General features: G+C 40.8%; 1 pseudogene; it reads right to left on the minus strand.

The window, feature by feature from the left end:
* Nucleotides 1–6195: 6195 nt before the first annotated feature.
* On the minus strand, nucleotides 6196–14855 carry LOC139740964 (DC-STAMP domain-containing protein 2-like; annotated as a pseudogene).
* Between the last annotated feature and the right edge of the window lie 165 nt (nucleotides 14856–15020).

Raw genomic sequence — 15020 nt, forward strand, 5'->3', positions numbered from 1 at the left:
TGTTTTTATATACAGAGACGCTTTCGGTTCCACATGGGTCAACTTGAGAACAGAGGTAGGGTGTCTTGTAACTTGTAGATCAGTTTTACTTCCTTGAAGGGTAGGCACAAGAATAGTTGATAACTATTGACTTGTCTCATTGACAAATCAACATGGCTGTGGCAGAAAGTTGACGACACATGCTTTGATATTTTCCAGAAGTCTTGCTCAGATTCTAGCACTGCTTAAGTGTAAAATGAGCTTTTTCCTTCCTTAGTGATGACATTAGATCCGTACTCCTTGTCTGAGACAACCTAGCTCGTTCACGCTGGCAAATATCTTCTCTCATTCTAACCATTCATCATACGAAGAACTTCTGCCTGTTTGTAATATCAGAGTGATATCGTTTCTGTGTCCTATTCCCACTAATCATCAGACTTAAGACTATCAAATCATGCAAAGTGGCAATTGTTCAGCAGCGAACTAACTATACACAGCCATGTCGCTGTGTAAGTGCTGTATTCGCACAGCGTACTTTTACAGCGTCTGGTCGGGCTATTTAAACAGCGAATTAAACTATTAACTGTTAATCCTGTCTTCAAACAGGTTGGCCTACAAACAATCTGTCCAAGTGAGCATTCCCTAAATGCCATTCGAGTCTACCACCATACTATAAAAATAAACTTGAGTTCTAAAGTGTGAAAATGGTTTGGAAAGGAAGTGGAGAGGAAGAAGAACGTCAGTAGCACACAATGAACAAGGTCCTTCTGTCACTGGTCCATCGAACTTAACGTTGACTCTGCTGTGATGGCTGGATGAGCCGAATACGGAAGTCATCTCTATTCAATACATCAGTACACTGTATCATGGCGTTTCAAGGAAAGCATGAGCTCGAGAAGTTTAACTGCAACTCGGTATAGCGGCACAACCACACCAAATGAAAGCTGAACGTAGTATGGAACAGCAAAGGTCTTGGATGGTGATATACCTGGTTTCCCAAACGTCTAGAAGTTTCCACAACATAGACAAACAGCCTTACCACACAAATGCCACATCATAACAAACCATAAGGTCACAGAACTTTACAGCTGTACGAGCGGAACGCACACGATCGACCGAGTTAAGGAGCCCGCACTCGCCGGGGTGACACACAGCAGCGTGGCCTATACAACCCTGGAACTACTCGTTTACTCTTCGTAGTGAAAGCTCAATTCCCACTTAAATATCGGTATACAGTAACATAAAAGTTAGGTACTTACATATTTGAAACATCAGGTTTCCACAGTGTTCATCGCTGAGTTGGTGTTGTGATATTGTTAACGTAAAGCCGATGAAAGAATGAGGGTCACAGAACCTTCCAGACGGTTGTTTTATATGCGAGCCCGAGTGGCGTTACGGTATTGGGGTGCTGTGTCGCAATAATATCAGCCCATCCCCCTTTTCCCGGGGTTTTCACAGGCTAGCTGATGAAAGCTCGTGCAACACAGTGCAGTCTGTGTGGCACGTACATGGTGCAGTTGATTTGTAACGCATGTCTACGCGTGTGAATGAAGAGGGTGGGTATGATGCCACAGGCATCCCGTGTACTTAGGATATGTAGTTGCCAAAAGTATACTTCATCTCTCCTGAAAATGCAATGCTTCTGGTGAAATTCAGGAAAAATGAGGGGATAGATAACAAAGAGAAGCCGTGAAGGGGAGGGGGACCAGAAAAGGAGGCACTTACTAGCTGATAGTGTGCGCAGTTCCCTCTTTTTAACACCTTATCTCGCTTCCCTCTCTCCCCCTCCCCCTCTCTCTCTCTGCACACACACTTTGTTTTCATTCCCTATTCAATCAATTAACAAAACAAAGACGATATGACTACATGCACAGTTTGCATAACACATAGAAATACACGATGGTGCCTTCTAATACCACTCGGGTCCTCTCCCAACCCCGACACTAAAACACACACACACACACACACAAAAAAAAAAAAAAAAAACCGGAAGTGGCACAAGAAAAATATGAAACTGGGCCTCCTCATAAAAAAAAGGAAAAAAGTTGCGCCTTTACCCTACAATTACATAAATTTCATTATCAAAATAATTTGTTAAAAAACTGAAAAACCCCTATTTTTTGCACTGTTGTCACACAGAAAACCCCAGTTATGAAAAATAAAATAAGGAATATGGGAATCTGTGTTTATTAGATAAAATATTTAAATTCAAATCTAAACTTTATGACCACTTTTTCAACAGAATATACAAAGAAATACATGACGTTTGGCATACATTTTGTCGAATAATACGCAGACAGACGGAAATGATAACATATGTTCATGTCTATACGATCGATACAAAAAGAAGCGTACTACGATCGTATTTATAGGCACTGCGATAAAAATGGAGGTACATTATGTACCTACTCTGAAAAGATTACTCGAGTATGCCTGCAAATTGCAATACGTGGGTTCGGGGAAGGGGGGGGGGGAGGTGGGTGGGTGGTGAGGAGCGTACAACTCAAAGAGTGCAAGTTAGCTGTAGGGCGATGACATCAGCAACTCTGACTCATTTGCATTTTCAATTGGCTGCTCAAGCAGTGTTTTGTAAAAAAAATAGCGAAATCTATCCGGATTTGATCAAATTTTCAATGTTGTGTTCATAAACCTCTTTACTTTTAGACAAACTTTTAACTACTCTTAGTAGGAGCTTTTCCATGTAGATTTCTGTTATAAGGCTAACTTTGTGCTATCATCATCAACAACAACAGAGAACGAGGGTCACTTACTTTCTGACTATATGCATTATATTTCTTTTAGAAGTTTCTTGTTTGCTATTTTTTAGTATTGCATTTGTATTTATCCTCTTCGAAGTACTTGCGCTAGTTGAAAAAAATTGCGTCATTAAAGAAAGTCTTGTGTGATGGAACAATGACAAGATTACGGTAGTTAAAGACAACATGACCATGGATGACACGAATGGCTAACATCAATTCCTGAAGTATTCAATGTGAATGAACAGGAATGCAAAAGGGTCAAGAATTAGAAGTCAATGTTCTAAAAAAAAAACAACAACAACAGCATCCTTCAATGCAACCTCTATACTAAAACAACCCCCTATGTGCCATGATCAATGTCTGTAAGTAGTGTGTGTATGTGTGTGTGTGTGTGGGGGGGGGGGGGTGTTGACTCATCGCAACAGACAGAGCTAAAGGAAGCTCAACATGATCAAGGGTCTAAGAAATTCACACAGAGAGTCATGGTATTTTTCCCCTTGATATTTATTGATCTAATTGAAATAATTCATGAATTAAACCATTCTTGTGTAACATACAAACAAAAACGATGCAAATACAATTAAAAACACAAACAAATCAATTTTTCAATTCATACTGCAAAAATTTCTTTTCAACATAAACAATTCTGTCTCTTCTCTAAGTCTACCTTTATCATTTCCGTTGTCCAAGTCTCGTTTATATTCGCATGGTGTATGTCTGCTAGTTACTCTGTCTTCTTAGTGGGCTTCCAGACTTTTTTCAAGACTTTTTTCCATTCCTTTTTTTTCCTTGGTGCAATACAACAACTTATTTTTCTATTTGACATTCTGTACCTGAGGGGCTCACATTCTACAAGCTTTGTCTTTTTAGTCGGCCCCTCAGTCCTGTTTTTCTCGAAGTTTGTGTATTGTTATTTCGTCTTTATCACTTCAGTTCTCATGACAACGTATTATTACTACAAGGTTTCACAAGAATATTCTTCTCAGTTTGATTTGTTTTGCTAATACAATGTACAACCTTATTCTCTGTAACCAAGGAAAGTGATATGTCTGTGTTCTTTTCGAAACATGAAAGAAAATTTGAATTGAATTGAATATTTCGATTGTGAATTAATCCAACTGATAATCTTCACGAGAAAAATGTTGACATATGCCAAACATATATCCCTTGAATATATTGAATCATAATTTATATCTCATTCTCACTTACAAGAGCTTACATTAAAAATACATTATGCAAATCTAGAGTGAAATAATTCATAAAACTGCCCAACCAGCCCTTCCCCCTCCCAACCAAATGAAATCTTCATCTGTTCCTATAAATATTTAATTCTATCAATATCTTTCGAACATTAAATACCTATCCTTCTTTAAACCCCAATCCCATCAACCCGCCATTCACTAAAACCAAAACCAAAACCAAAAACACACTCACACCCACAACCACCAACCCCCCCCCCCCAACAAATACCACCTGAATTCCTTCCTGACTACCAAATACACTGTATGTACTACATAAAACATAACGGACCGTATGCATAAAAGCAGCAATAATATTCGTCCGGACGCAAGCACCCGGTCCGAATCCATACAAATCTCTTCCTATATAGGGTTCTTCACACCTGTGCGCAAAAAAAAAAAAAAAAAAAAGAAAGAAAAAAAAAAAGCACATGGCAAACAAGGCAAAATAAGTCTGGGCCCTGTTTCATAAAGCTGTTCGTAAAGTTACGAACGACTTACGAGTGACTGGTGATCAGTTCTTGTGCTGAATTATTGAAATTCTGATAAGCATAGCACATCAGAATTGATCACCAGTCGCACATAAGTCGTTCGTAACTTTACGAACAGCTTTATGAAACACCCCCTGGTCTGATGTAGGCCCTATATAATAGGCCATGTGTGTAATACATCGCACGAAATTATATCACACACACACACACACACACACACACACAAATGTATTGACGCTGGCAGGTTAAATGTCGATATCTGATAAGTGATGATATTTGGCTCAATTTCTTGAGGAAGATGGGAGATCATTAAAATAGTGTTATTGATACTAACGTTGGTATTGATTTGGATTTAGTCGTGCATTTTAAAGATAGAATGTCGTCATTTCTTCTGATCTTTCTTGTAGTACATGTACTTGAATTACTAGAAAAAATTTACGTGAATAGAGGCGTATCTGTCTACACTGGTGAACAAAATTCGTTCTTATGATAATATTATATGTATCATTGCTTTAACTATGGAATATTTTGTTACGAAATCAGTCATTTCGTGGATGAAATGATTATTTTGTAACGAAATGACAACATTTTGTAACTAAATGAACATTTCGTCCACGAAATGATAATTTGATTAACAAACCGGTAATTTTGTTGACGAAATGACCAATTTCGTAACGAACTATTTCGTGGGACACTTGGCGCTCCATGGTTTTTGTCCATAAATTAAACCATGGTTTCATTTGTACCACCTTCGTGAATTCGGACCCATACAGCCATATGGCCCATATTTAGCTCTAACTTCGAATCGATGAACGCTTATCTTGATTACTTAAAGGACAAGTTCACCTTCATAAACATAAGGATTGAGAGAATGTAGCAATATTAGTAGAACACATCATTGAAAGTTTGAGGAAAATCAGACAATCCGTTCAAAAGTTATGAATTTTCGAAGTTTTTGTGCAGTAACCGCTGGATGAGAAGACTACTGCAGTGTATGAATAACTTGGATGTCACATGTGTACAACAATACAAGGAAATTATAAAGAGAATTTCACAAAATTCCATCTTTTGAAAAAAAAGTACACATTCCCTTGACTCGTAACCGACAAATGTTATGGGTAATATTATTCCCCCTGCCTTTAGAAAGAGTCAAGTCAAGTGCTCTTTTATTATGCGAAAAAAGTGAAAATATATTGAATTTTCTTTTACATTTTCTTTATACTGTTGTACGCATATGACTCACAGGCTGTAGTAGTCTCCTCATCCAGCGGTTCCAACACAAAAATTTTAAAAATTCATAACTTTTGCATCGATTGTCCAATTTTCCTCAAACTTTCACCGATATGTTCTACTAGTATTGTTGCATTCTCTCAATCCTTATGTTTATGAAGGTGAACTTGTCCTTTAATCTACTAACATCCATAAAAAACTAACATCCATCAAGGGTGGATCCAGGAATTCCGTTTAAGGGGGGCACACTATACAAAATTAAAGTGGGATAACGCCTGTCCTCCCCTTTTTTTCTTTTTGTTACTTTTGTTTAAAAAATATAATAAAGGGAGCGCGCCCGGTGCCCCTTCTACCTGGATCCGCCACTGTCCGTAGACAAAACTTAAGTCATATAGAGAATAACTTACGCAGTGGCAGTATATTGATAAACACAAATAGGCCTAATTTAACTGTCTGGACACGAAAAACTATAGGGTCATTCAGGGTCCGAGTTGGTCTCTAAAGCATCACAATTTTAAATGGAATATCTGTAGGACTGAAGCTTTCAGTTCTTATTTTCCTCATATCTTTGCCATAAGTGCACATTTGTGCTTTATCATTATGTTCATCTTCGAGTGGCACTTTTCCCAACTCAATGCCGCCGTCGCATATCGAGCAAGTGCCGTTGAGGGCGCGCGCGCACTCTTCGCAGTACATTCCCTGGCAGTCTTGGTCGGAGCAGAAGACAAGCAACCCGTCGTCAGGGCTGAGGCACCCCAGACATTGTCTCTGTTTGGCTCCACACATGATGAATAACCCCTTGCAACATGGAAACGTCCTCATCAAGTAGGCCGAGATACTGATGCGACTGATGGCGTCCTGTTCCTTCTGGTTGATCCGAACTTTGTCACGGAGCATCCTCACAAGGGTTTGACGCTTCTGCAAGATGTGACCGTACAGGTAGGCGATTCGCTCTACCTCTCTCTCCGGGTAGTAGTAGGCGGCGATGTATCGGAGCAGCCGCTGGGCGTAGGCCTGAGAGAGAACCATGAGGATTGTAAAGATGTACATGACGCTAATAGTTATGGCGAGTCGATAGTTTGGCTCAATGGGTTGAGGAAGGCAAATGGTCGTATCGAGTGATGTGTTGAAGGCGATCGATGCCTGGAAGCCATCGCTGAAGAGCACACGGACGAGATCAGCAAGAATACCATTTCCTTCGATTTCGACATCAGAGCTGAGTTCGCTTGATGTCTCGATCTGGACGTCCCCGTGCTCCTGGATCTTCAGCAACAGCCAGTACAGACCATAGTCAACGAGGATTGATAGGCCGGCGATGACGGAGTGGAAAATGACAGTGGATAGACCAAACTTAAGATAGCCCTTCTCAGACTGGCATAGGCGCAGTGACGTCACATCAATTAACCCAGTGCGTTCGTTCTTTTTGAGAGGGAGAATGCTTGGCACTCCGCGCTCCTTCCGACTGGCATCGAGCTTCTTAAACTGTGCAGTGATATAATGATTATCGAACGAATCCTTGATACGATAGCTGGAATGGTACATGTAGGACTTGATGCACAGCCAGACGAAAGACAGTGCCAGGATCTTGTCGGAATAGAGCAGGACCAGTTGAACATAACTGTAGGCCTGGTTCAATTCTTCCTTGATGGCTTCCTGAATGAGTTCAGCTGTAGTGCTGCTGTTGAGACGTCTTTCGTAATAGCGGGAAAAGTCAACGTCAGCATTGAAGGTGTCGATAAAACTCTGCATTACAGTGCGCGTAGCTCTGAAGGCGACGTTGACGGCGTTGTCGAAATGGGCCGAATCCTGACAGATATCTTCGACTCTCCGGAGAGTACAGACGCCGCGTGCATTTAAAGCGTCACAAACAATGCCTGGTTAAGGAGAATGGTAAGCAAAAGGTGAAAGCGAAGGAAAAAAATAAACAAACTTCTAGACATCAAAGAACCCATGCAGTTTCCTAGATCTTGCAATCTTATAATAGTTACCAGATGGTATTATATAAAGCATTTGCCGTAAAAAGGCCAACATATTACCCAAGAACTTTATACTTAAAGGCGACTGTCACTATCAGTTTGAGTCATTTTCCCCGATGGTTTTCTCCAATGTTGATAGGCCTATACATATATGCTACGTGGGACTCGCCTAACGACTGACCTAATCCAGGGAGGTCTCACCTCCCTGCCTAATCACGCTAATCTACACACACACGCACACACACACACACACGCACACACACACACACACACACACACACACAAACACAAACTTTTAGCAGCATGCCCCGTGGACAAATCACTCTCTCAAAATATGATTGTAAAAAACTAAAATTTGACTAGGTTGACGTATTTTACCTATCTTCATACTATCTCATACTACTCAGTAGCCTATAATCGTCGGCACATCGAAAAGGCAAAAACATTTACGAAATGTATTATCTGTCAAGGAGGAGTACAACTCTGTTTCCCTCACACAGTGATGGTTGCTCTTACTAAGTAGGAGGGGGTTCCGAACCCCAGAGTCCATCATGAAATTCCGGCAGACTTCGTAGCTGCTATCCAGGAACGTCCTGCAATACTGGCCGGCAAAATCAATGAGATCATTGCAGGAGGCTGCTGCACGTCCCAGTTCACGTCCGGCATTCTGCGTATAGTATAAACAGTAGAATAAAAGTAACGATGACAATGATAACGATACTACTACTACTGCTATTACTACTACTACTACTACTACTACTACTACATGTATGATAACAATGATGATGAATATAATGTCATGGCTACAAAGATCTAGTTGACAGTGTCTAGCAAAAACAATCTTTTTTTTTTCTTTAATTGTTTGGAATAGCGAGAATGAGATGCTGAATAGCTGCGTTAACTACGATCGCAAGGTCCTCGTTATCCTTTCGATTTAGAAGGAAATCAAAAGAAACCCTACTGAGGATGACGCTAGAAGACCGTCTTGCATTTTCACCTAACAAGAGATCCTTTGTGAAAGACGAAGAATATAACTATATGTTGGTTATAACACCTATAACGAAGCCTTACAACAGCCACGCTTCTCAACCTTTTTCCAACCCGAGGCCGACCTTGGCTCTTTACAAAGTTGTTTATTTTTATTTTTTGGTTTTGTTTCTGTTCTTGAAGCCAAGTTACATGTGTAGATTGAATACAAGTCTTTTTTCATCTTCATTTTGGAAAGGCATCGCGGCCCATCTGGCATGTCTGGGAGAGCTTAGCCTTTTGTCAAGGCCCTCTCGCTGTAATGGGCGAGCCCGACAGCAACCCCACACGACTGAGCTCTCTTCACCATACAGCGAGAGGGCCTTGGCAAAAGGCTATAGGGAGAGCTTCGCGGCCCACTGGTTGACAAAAACTGATCTACAGTGATACTCCTCGTTACTAGTATGTTTTCTTCATGACTCTTAGGATGGGTTTCTCGGCGTATTCGCCTCCTTTGACAAATCGCTTACCGATGTCGACCGCATTGTAGGCTAAATGGCCGTCGCCACGTTTTCAAAAGTGGTGTGTGTGTGTGGGAGGGGGAAGGGGGGGCACTTCAGACTTCTGGTGCCACTTCCGGGTTTCACCAGCTAACAAGCAAAAAAGAAAACTGTCTTCATCGCAACTTCTGTAGCTTGTCACCTACGGGTTTCTTCAGCTGGCAAGCTAAAAAAAAAAGTCAGGTCTTTAGCGCAAAAACAAAGGCTTACCGCGCTCACACTTCAAGGTTTCCATTTCTTTCTAGTACCACTTACGCACTTCCGGGGCAAAAAAAAAAAAGTGGGGGCCCAAACTCGTGACACCATATGAATTCCTTTGTATAATGCAAAAAAAAGGGGTGGGGGATCGAGCCCCCCCCCCCCCCCCCCCCGTTCCGCCGGCTCTGTTGTATACTCATAATCCATTGAGAATATCACAAACCATGAAGTGGCGGCATAACATTTGCACTAGTGACCAGTATTTGAAATACGGTGTGATCTATGCGTAATGCCGTGTTGTCAGGACACGGAGAAGAAATCAGAATAGAGTATGATGTACCACAATACTTACAGCCAAGCCATCATTGAGCGCACCGAGTTCCTCTTCGACTGGCTCGAACTTTTCGCCGACTTTTTTCACTTCACCCTGGATGTTGTCGATGCTCCCCAGTATGCCCTGCGCGTAATTGTCGAGGACGCGCTGCGCAGCCTCCTGGATCTCACGCGACTGGTTGCAAGCAAGCTGGGGGCAGCGAAAAAAGAAACAGATTGCTTGATTATATCGCACACTGAATCATACACACTAGTGAGATATTACGCAATGAAATTCATGCGGTGTTTGTCACACATTCCCATTCAAATCTAATGTTCTTGTGGAAAATTTATCCAAAAATTGTTTTGATACATCACTTAGCACGACTTACAAGATCGTGAGCAGCAATAGGTCTACATTCGGGAAAGAAATGAGTTTTCGTTTCAAAAGCAAGGCAGATATACTAGTACGTGGCAGAAGGTAGGATTTCCTTGAAGATTGCAAATTAAATAGTCCTATACACTGAAGTATTAAGCATTAGCATAAGCTGTGGAAACTTATATACTATTTTCGAACTCCACCATAAGAGATTTACTGTCAAGAAGAAGCAGATAAATTAATTAGAACTGAGGATCATGGTTTCACGTGTCTGGAATTAACAATATTGATGTAGCAATCGGCCCAATACCTACAGTATACATAAAACCATACAAAAATCAAGCTGGAAACAGCATTCGGGTGATGTTCCTTATTCCGAGAGATTCGATACTTCTAAATTGAACTACGGTTTGTTATAAATAAGCACAACTACACCCGATACCTAGCTGTATCGCCATTACTCCGAAATTAAAATAGGGTTTGTTAATAGATATGGCAGTTTGTGGTGTTATTCCAAAGGTTCGTTATTCCGAAAGTTCGTTAATATGAAAATATATTATGGTTCGTTGTTTGTTTTTTTCCCCCAAAGGTTCGTGAATCCGACAACGGTAAGAAGGTGCGTACTTTCAAATTAACATTCGTAATGACGAATCCCATATTTCATTTTTGGATTACCAAAATTTCTGAAGAACAAAACATTCGGAATATCAAAACCGTATTTCAGTTCCGGATTGACGTACGGTCGGCGTAACCGCGGCAGTCATTAGGAAACTTTAGATTTTGACGCGGGACGTTTGAATCGACGCTTGCGCTGCGCGCTCTCCTCTTCCCTGCGTCGTGTTGAAAAATAGCTTTAGATAACGCACAGACGCAACCTATAAAAAACAAAACAATGGGCCTCTCATAATTATGATCAGTGCATCTGCGTCATAAATTGAGCGGACGTAGAATAGCCCAGAACGCGTAGTGAAAACGCGATCAGAGGACTTGATGCGCATTTCTGCGCATACTCATAACATTTTTCCCCCTCTGAACGTCCCCGTCGCAAAAATCTAAATCTCCCTATTTTTGCAAACACAGCACCATAGCCTCACCTCTGCACTACAGGTCATAGAGTCAGACACTTCATTGGCATTGATGTAGATGTTGTGAACAGGGCCTCGGAGCAGAAGGGCCACAATGAAGGCGAGAAATGCAGCCCGCCCCCTAGAGGTACAGATCGTAGGTACCATGAGAGCAGCCACGCATCTCGCCCGCACTGCAATGATGATCAAAGTTTGCATTCTAGTGAAAATATATACCCAGGTATGTTGAGATTTCACATATTGGCTCCACGAAGTTTATTTCTTCATTTAGATATTTATCATTAGATATCTTACTAGCAGTTATCATGACAAGGAGTAGCCTTTAAAGGACAAGTTCACCATGATAGACATGTGCATTGAGTGAATGCAGCAATATTGATAGAACACATCAGCAAGAGTTTGAGGAAATATTTTGAAGTTTTTGCTTAGTCACTGCTGAATGAGAAGACTACTACAGCTTGTGATGTCACATGTGTACAACGGTACAAAGAAAGTATAAGGAAACTTCAAGATATTTTATATTTCCTCGCGTAATAAAAAGAACACTTAATTTACCTCTTTAAGAAGGCAAGTGACGAGTTGAGGAAATGTGCACTTTTTTTTCAGAAAGTAACATTTTGTGAGATTGTCTTTATATTTTCCTTATATCGTTGTACGCATGTGACATCATACACTCTAGTAGTCTTCTCATCAAGCAGTGAGTGCGCAGATACTTAAAAAGATTCATAACTTTTGAACGGATTGTCCTATTTTCCACAAACTTTCACTGATGTATTTTACAAATATTGCTGCATTCACTCAATCCACATGTACATGTATATGAAAGTGGACTTGTCCTTCAAAAGTATGAGACATTGGCTACTACCCGTGAAAAAGCAAGCAACAAGTTTTGAGAATTAGATAAGTAAGAATAAGAAGACAGTTCTATTTCTGAAAGCTTTTCAGCACATTTTGGGGGAATTAGGGGGAAAATTATCCAAAAATGAATATCGGCATTCAACCAACAAGCCTTCGACATTTATAAAAATGGGTGCAAGGTTATTTTTAATGAGACACTGTAAAAAAGGGGGTAATCAGATATTTCACCTGTGAAAGCAAGACACAAGCTCATGAAGATGGTGCTGAAAGCTGTAATGATAAGGGCGACGTACAGGCCGTAAGCCAGACCGTAATAAAGACCAAGGAACAGAAGAACTCCCAGGATAATGCCCACCAGAAACCCGACCACGCCCTTCAGTTTTTTTGTGCGTGCCGCGATCACTCAGTAGGATGTCATTGAGGAGTTCACTGCTTGCGACGAGGTTTTTGGGCATGGAGACGAGACTAAGTAAGAGAGCTCCTATTTCGACGTTGCGGATGACGTCGACTGGGTGAGTTACCCTCAGAGGGAGACGGTGATGGTGACAAACCCCTATCTGAAAAGACTGATTTCTGGGGAGGTGGGAAAAGGAGTACAGGACACATTGGAAGAAATCATCGCATTTTGGAAATAGCAGAAAAAGAAATACGAGACGTTGACATGATTCAAGTTATTTCAATTCAGAGAAAGATGGTCGCCTGGCGTCTCTCTGTCTGAATGTGCGTCTTATTCAGAAGAAAAGAACATCAGGCACTCTAGCACCTGATACTTACAGTCGATAGTCTTTGCCTTACATTAATGTCACGGCCGCAAAACTTCGAGGGACACTGGAACTTTAGTGCCCTCCTCTTGCCATGTTAAAAATGAGGCAGTCCTCACGAATTTGAAAAAAAAGAACTACTTTTACCAAAAACAAACTTTTAAATAACCAAACAAGTGCGTATATATATATATATATATATATATATTGTAAGGTCAATGACTGAAATTCCAAGTACAGTGATTTTTATCACATTCATATTATATCACCTGGAGGCATGACATAGGGGGGTACATGTTCCAAAGTTACAGACAGAAGTTTGTAAGGTGCTTCCTAATTGTATGGTTTTCCTTTTGAGGTGATGCTTTCTCCGTATGGAGCCGCCTTCGTGTAAAGATCGAGGCCAGCCAAACCATCAACTAAAATATCTTCATTTATATACTACGGAGACGATCATATTCATTCTTATATAACGGAGAAGACAAAAAAAAAATGACGAGAAGGTCAAGGAAAAGAATAGATACAATCAGATACGAAACAACAAGAGAGAAAAAAACAAACAAAAAAGAAAAACAATAGGATGGTCGAGACTCGAGCACGTCGAGGAAATATAAAGGGAATTCCACCCAAAAAACAAAAAAAAATTCTCATGAAAATTACACATTTCATCAACTTGATACTGACATATCTATGTCAGGGGTAGCACTTATTCCCCATACATTCTGAGAGCGTTCAGTCAAGTACTCCTTCATTTTGCTAGAAAAGTGATTTTTTTTTTCTTTGGCGGAATTCCTTTTTTATTTTCTTCATACTGTTGTCCACTCATACGTCATAACCTCTAGTAGTCTCCTCATCTAGTGGTTCCAACAACAAAACTTTAAAAATGTATAACTTTTGCATCGATAGTCCGATTTTCCTCAGACTCTCACTGATGTGTTATATCAATGTTGCCGCTTTTACTCAATCCACATTGCTCTTTGGGTTTGGGTTCCCTTTAATAGAACACGTAGTCACGTTGCTGCTTGTCTGCGGCTCGAATGTATTGGTGCATCTTGCATTATTTTTATATTCTTGTCACGTCGTCGCGTAATACAGTACTTTCGTTGTGGCAAGAGAAATAAGATTGAATCAAGTCCTGATGAAAGGCAAACGTAGAGCGTTGTATCAAAAAATAATTATAAACATTATGGTAAATTGGTATCAGATTACAGCAACTATTCATAGTTGTAGATTGTGACGCTGTCTATGGTGATGCGTAAATGATTGTTCAGGTGTCGCATAACGATATTCCCTGAATAAGTGCATGAGCCGAAGGCTCATTTCTTGTATTTGACTCTAATTTCGTCATAAACTAGACATCTGTCAGTCAATGGCATACACTCTAAAAATACATTTATTTGTTTTATATACATCCACCAATTAATCCTTTGCCGTTAATGGAATTAGCAGCTTTGCTTTGATAGGGCAGAAATATAAAGCTTATATAGTGTTTATCCCCTTTTCCAACTTTGGTAACCATGGCAATGGAAATTAAGTTGTGCCTAATTCTTCACCTTTCTCCTCGGCTGATTGGGCTCTCCATCTGCGTTCTCGGGTGTGACTCGTATACTCGGTGTCTTGGGACTAAAAACACTGCTTCCCGGAGTACTACGCGTGCAGCTGCCGCTACGCAGTTGAGAAATCGGTGGTCTAATGGCGCGCTTGATTCCAGCGCTCGCGCTTCCAGTTCCGCTTTCGAAACTTTCTCCTGCCGAAACGTTCCGACCCTGGGAATCGCAGCCATATCCGAAGGTCCCCAGACGTTTCGGTATCTTCAGCTTCAGATTGCCTGATCTACTACTGTCGGGTAAATCGGTTGGAGCCTGTGGTTTCTCAGCGAGACGGGGTTTATTGGGTGTCTGGGGCTTCAGGGCCTTTTTCCTGGCAGGTTGCGGGGTGTAGTAGCGATGTCCGGGATGCGGTGCCAACCTGTTTGGGGTCTGGTGGTGGTTTTGAAGTTCTCCATTCTCGTTTTCCTTGTGAAGTTGGGAAAGACTGCTCGATCTGGCAAACCTCTCTTTCATAGAAAGACGGAATCAAAAGAAAGATCGAGAAGCGTTGCTCATCTACACGGCATTACATTGCATTTCTAAACATTAAACAAAAAATCAAGTCTGTTAGTTGATATCCTATAAAGAATGATGACCAAACACCTTTACACACATACACACATTCACGCTAAGTTGTAT

The sequence above is a fragment of the Diadema antillarum genome, unplaced genomic scaffold, assembly GCF_040938485.1.
Source record: "Diadema antillarum isolate AM-2024a unplaced genomic scaffold, OU_Dant_1.0 seq00000891_RagTag, whole genome shotgun sequence".
Taxonomy (NCBI): domain Eukaryota; kingdom Metazoa; phylum Echinodermata; class Echinoidea; order Diadematoida; family Diadematidae; genus Diadema; species Diadema antillarum.